Here is a 5885-nt window from a genome sequence, read left to right on the forward strand (position 1 = left end):
CCCCAGTGAACGAGACTGTTGGGTGGATGGCGGCAATGGGGGGGGGGTTTGGAGGGGAACACCCATAAGGAAGGGGAGGGGGGAGGGGGATGTTTGCCCGGAAACCAAAGAATTATTATTAAGTATTAAATAAATTAAAAAAAAAAAAGCAAATGGGTCCTGGAGCAACAGCTGGTGGTGCGGAGAAGTCCAACGTTAAAATCCAGAGCACTCCAGTCAAGAAGTCAGGTGTAGGCTGCTGCTAAAATCTGTAACCGTCCTTTTCTTACAGCAATGGAATCTCAATCTGAACCCGAGTGAAAAAAACAATCTGGCTGAATTGTACCATATGTAGCTGCACTACAACAGATTCTTACCGTTTTCACAAGGTCAGAGATTGTAAATGGTCAATACTGACTTTTATTTTTATTCCCTTGACTCAAGACAGCTAACTTCATTTTCAGAACTGTTTTAAACAGAACTGTTTAAACTGTTTTAAATGGGCAAAGTGTACGTGGGTGTTGTGTATTAAATTATCCATTATTTGAGTATAACAGACGTTGGGAAATTGTACTACTGTTGAAGAGATTTCTCTCAAATATATTCTATTTTACAAGAAAATAATTAAACTAATGTCCAGTGAGAAGGAAAGACAGATCCAGCCATTATGCTTGACGTTTGGTTAGATCTCAGCCATGGCACATACTAGCACAACAGGTCTGATTACAAAAGTCATGCTTTTTAGATATATTCTTCCTGCTGTTACTGTGTTGGTCAGCTATTCGTTTTTGTTTGATGCATATATGTGCATATATGTAAGTATATATGACTATAAATGACAAGGTAAAAATAAAGGGGCATAAGCTATGTTTCACAATCTATATCAGCCACTACAGATTTTGAGACAGAATCACCTGCTGAAATGGAAGCTCAATGATTTTCCTTGTATGAATAGCAAATGAGCCCCAGGAATCTATCTATTTCCACTCTCCCTCAGTATCATGCCCAGATTTAACTGTGCAAGCTAGGTATTTGAACACAGGCTTTCATGCCTGTTTAGTAAGCTCCTTTCCCAATTAGTTATTTTCCAGTTCTATTGTTTTTATTGTTAAAATAAACTGTTTTTTTTCCTTGAAAGTTCATCTAAGCCTGCTTGTTGTACTGTTACTCCTCAGAAGTAACATAATGCCCTCATGAGCTGATATCAATTGACTGAGAAGCCAACTGATTGATGTCTTTTTAAGGATGGGATGCAGAAACATAAGCAGCTGAGTTGCTGAGCATTCCTTTCTGTCCCTGCATCTCACCATTATAGCCACAGCACTGAGGAGTCCCATAAAGGGCATGGTCAAATAATGAACAGAAGTCAGTACTTTCTCTTTTTTCCTTTTCTAAAAAAATTGAATAGTTTATGTGTTTACATTTCAAATGTTATCCCTTTTCTGGTTACCCCTTTACCATCCCTCCCTCCCCCGCTTCTGTGAGGATGCTTTCCTTCCCAACCACCCACTCCCACCTCAACACCCAGTCATTCCCCTACACTGGGGAAAAGAGCCTTCACAGGACCAAGAGCTTCTCAGTTGTTGCCATTCCATAGTATCCCATCACAGAGACAAGGGGAATTTATTTAGGATTTGGCCTGGAGACTTGTATTGTTTCACAATAACAGGAAGAACACTCATTAGAAGAGTTTGCTGTCAAGGAGGACAGTCCTCACTTCCCCCCAGGCATTATCTGCCACCTGAATGACTTTGCAAGTCATATATAGTCAGCATACATACATAAAGCTTTTGAAAACACAAGGAGATACTTCATGTGAAAATTGGCCTTGTCTCAGCTTCAATCATCTTAGAAAAAGGTAAGTTTAAGCTGTAAACTTAGAGAAACACAATTTACAAAAGTTCACTCATTTACTCATCCTTTCACTTTCTATACAAATATCATCTGACTCTGACATTTCATAGGAATCAAAGATCAAAGTTTTACATGGGTTAAGTGTATATTCCACATCAATTGTCTGATTCCGTTCTATAGCATCTATCTATGTACCTCTATCTCTATCGCTAATCTATCTATCTATCTATCTATCTATCTATCTATCTATCTATCTATCTATCCATCCATCCATCCATCCATCCATCCATCTATCTATCTATCTATCTATCTATCCATCTATATATATATATATGACAGTGTTTAATTTAGCCTGTGGATAAACCCTGCTAATAAAGGTGAAAGCCTAATTTTTGGGTGAAAGCCATCACTGAGTGGCGGCGGCTGCTGATTGTGTATTAAGTGTCGGTGTGGGGTTGATGTTTGCTCTACTGGAACAGCTTAGCTCATTCCTTCCTTTGCATTAACCGTGCTGCAGAAGCTTGGGGCGGCGGCTGCGTCAGAAAGGGCGGTGGCAGCGGAGGCAGCTGCAGTGACATGTCCAGCATGAATCCCGAATATTATTTATTTAAGTTACTTCTGATTGGCGATACTGGGGTTGGAAAGTCTTGCCTTCTCCTTAGGTTTGCAGATGTCACGTATATGGAAAGCTACATCAGCATAATTGGTGTGGATTTCAAGATACGGACTATAGAGCTAGAAGGGAAAATAATCAAGCTTCAGATATGGGACACAGCATGCCAGGAAAGATTTCGAACAATCACCTCCAGTTATTACAGAGGAAGCCATGGCATCATAGTTGTGTATGATGTGACCGACCAGGAGTCCTTCAATAACATTAAACAGTGGCTGCAGGAGATAGATCGCTATGCCAGTGAAAATGTCAACAAGTTGTTGGTAGGGAACACATGTGACCTAACAACAAAGTAGTAGACTACACAACGGCAAAGGAATTTGTAGATTCCCTTGGAATTCCATTTTTGGAAACCAGTGCTAAGAACACAACGATTGTAGAACAGTCTTTCATGACAATGGCCACGGAGATTAAAAAGCAAATGGGGGTACAACCATTCTGGAAATCAGTCTGGAGGTTCCTCAGAAAATTGGACATTGAACTGCCTGAGGATCCAGCTATACCTCTCTTGGGCATATAACCAAAAGATGCCCCAACATATAAAAAAGACACGTGCTCCATTATGTTCATCGCAGCCTTATTTATAATAGCCAGAAGCTGGAAAGAACCCAGATGCCCTTCAACAGAGGAATGGATACAGAAATTGTGGTACATCTACACAATGGAATATTACTCAGCTATCAAAAACAACGGCTTTATGAAATTCGTAGGCAAATGGTTGGAACTGGAAAATATCATCCTGAGTGAGCCAACCCAATCACAGAAATCCATACATGGTATGCACTCACTGATAAGTGGCTATTAGCCCAAATGCTTGAATTACCCTAGATGCCTAGAACAAATGAAACTCAAGACGGATGATCAAAATGTGAATGCTTCACTCTTTCTTTAAAAGGGGAACAAGAATACCCTTGGCAGGGAAGAGAGAGGCAAAGATTAAAACAGAGACTGAAGGAACACCCATTCAGAGCCTGCCCCACATGTGGCCCATACATATACAGCCACCCAATTGGACAAGATGGATGAAGCAAAGAAGTGCAGACGGACAGGAGCCGGATGTAGATCGCTCCTGAGAGACACAGCCAGAATACAGCAAATACAGAGGTGAATGCCAGCAGCAAACCACTGAACTGAGAATAGGACCCCCGTTGAAGGAATCAGAGAAAGAACTGGAAGAGCTTGAAGGGGCTCGTGACTCCATATGTACAACAATGCCAAGCAACCAGAGCTTTCAGGGACTAAGCCACTACCTAAAGACTATACATGGACTGACCCAGGACTCTGACCTCATAGGTAGCAATGAATATCCTAGTAAGAGCACCAGTGGAAGGGGAAGCCCTGGGTCCTGCGAAGACTGAACCCCCAGTGAACGAGACTGTTGGGTGGATGGCGGCAATGGGGGGGGGGTTTGGAGGGGAACACCCATAAGGAAGGGGAGGGGGGAGGGGGATGTTTGCCCGGAAACCAAAGAATTATTATTAAGTATTAAATAAATTAAAAAAAAAAAAGCAAATGGGTCCTGGAGCAACAGCTGGTGGTGCGGAGAAGTCCAACGTTAAAATCCAGAGCACTCCAGTCAAGAAGTCAGGTGTAGGCTGCTGCTAAAATCTGTAACCGTCCTTTTCTTACAGCAATGGAATCTCAATCTGAACCCGAGTGAAAAAAACAATCTGGCTGAATTGTACCATATGTAGCTGCACTACAACAGATTCTTACCGTTTTCACAAGGTCAGAGATTGTAAATGGTCAATACTGACTTTTATTTTTATTCCCTTGACTCAAGACAGCTAACTTCATTTTCAGAACTGTTTTAAACTTTGTGTGCTGGCTTATAAAATAATGTGTGTAATCCTTGCTCCTTTCCGGATACCAGATCGTTTCCCGTGGTTTGTTAGAATATATTTTGTTTTGATGTTTATATTGGCATGTTCAGATTTTGGGTTTAGTTGAGGATTTAGCTCAGTGGTAGAGCGCTTGTCTAGCAAGCGCAAGGCCCTGGGTTCGGTCCCCAGCTCTGAAAAAAAAAAATAAATGTTGGGTTTAGTCTTCTGAAGATGAAGTTCAGCCATTTCGTATCAAACAGCACAACCAGTGTCTGTCAGTTTCCATGCATAAAGTTTAGTGAGACATTATATATAAGATCTGATTTGCTAGGTCTTCTTGGTAGAGATATAAATGAAAGATTACACTACCGGATTAATAGTTTCTTCTTACTCTGCATATAATTTGTGGCTGCAGAATATTGTAATTTTTTGCACACTAACAAAACTGAAGACATGTTTAATAAATATTGTACTTATCGGAAGTAATATCAAATTGTATGGTGATAAATATTGTTTTAGTTCCTATGGTTAAAGGGAAATAGAGCTTTGCAGTCTACTCAACAGCTATTTGTGTGTTCAGCAAGAGCACTATAGACCTATCTTAACAGCACAGCATTCAGGGTTTGTTTTCTAGTAACAGGTCTAATGAGTGACCTAGAAGCTTTCTGCTGTGTAGAGATTTCACCAACCTCATTGGTTCAAGGAACTCAAACTCTGTGAAGTGTGTGCTTCCTAGTTCTTCATCTCCGCCCAAACCATCCGAAGTGGCCTCACCAACAACACTTTTGTCATACACCTGTGGTTGAGATGGAGAACAGCACATGCTTCCTCATAGGCAGTGATCTGGTAATGTGTGCTGCTGTTTCTTCATGCTGAGTCTGAGGGCACACAATCCTTTCTATTTCTTCTTTATTTATGTTTCTGTTGTGTGTTTTTTTTATTTATTATTATTATTATTATTATTATTATTATTATTATTATTATGGCTATCAGAGAGGCTGCCCTGGAACTTTCACTGTCAAGTCAGGGATCCACCTGTCTCTGTATCTGAGTGCTGAGATGAAAGGTGTCTGCCACCACACCTGGCTTTTTTTTCCACTTTTTTAGAGACAGTGTTTCACTGTGTAGCCCTGGCTAGCTTGGAACATGTACAACAGGCTGCCCACACGCCCCGGATTCACCTGCCTTTTCCTCAAAAGTGCTGGGATTAAAGACATGTCCCAGACAGCCCCCAATATTTTGAGACAGTGTCTCACTTAGCTCAAGAGGCCTCAAATTCACTTGTACAGGAGGGTGGCCTTGAACTCCTGATCCTCCTGCCTCCACTTCCAGGTGTCACCTTTATTCTTCTCAACTGTATAACTCATATTAGATTAGAAAGCAGGAAATGTTGATTGCCCTATCTGTAGAAATTCTATTTCCCAAATTAACTGAAAACATGAACTCTAGATGGGAATGATGGGAGAAAAAATATATTTATTTCATGAAATTTTGCGGGTGTGAAGGTTGTGTTTACTAGGACCTTTCAGATCCTAGACTGCTTTTGTCTTACTGTG

The 5885-nt window shown here is 40.8% G+C and overlaps 1 pseudogene; it reads left to right on the forward strand.

The window, feature by feature from the left end:
• Positions 1 to 2409: 2409 nt before the first annotated feature.
• On the forward strand, positions 2410 to 4111 carry LOC134484860 (ras-related protein Rab-1A-like; annotated as a pseudogene).
• Positions 4112 to 5885: the final 1774 nt, after the last annotated feature.

The sequence above is a fragment of the Rattus norvegicus genome, chromosome 1 (genome assembly GCF_021556685.1).
Source record: "Rattus norvegicus strain SHRSP/BbbUtx chromosome 1, alternate assembly SHRSP_T2T, whole genome shotgun sequence".
Lineage (NCBI taxonomy): Eukaryota > Metazoa > Chordata > Mammalia > Rodentia > Muridae > Rattus > Rattus norvegicus.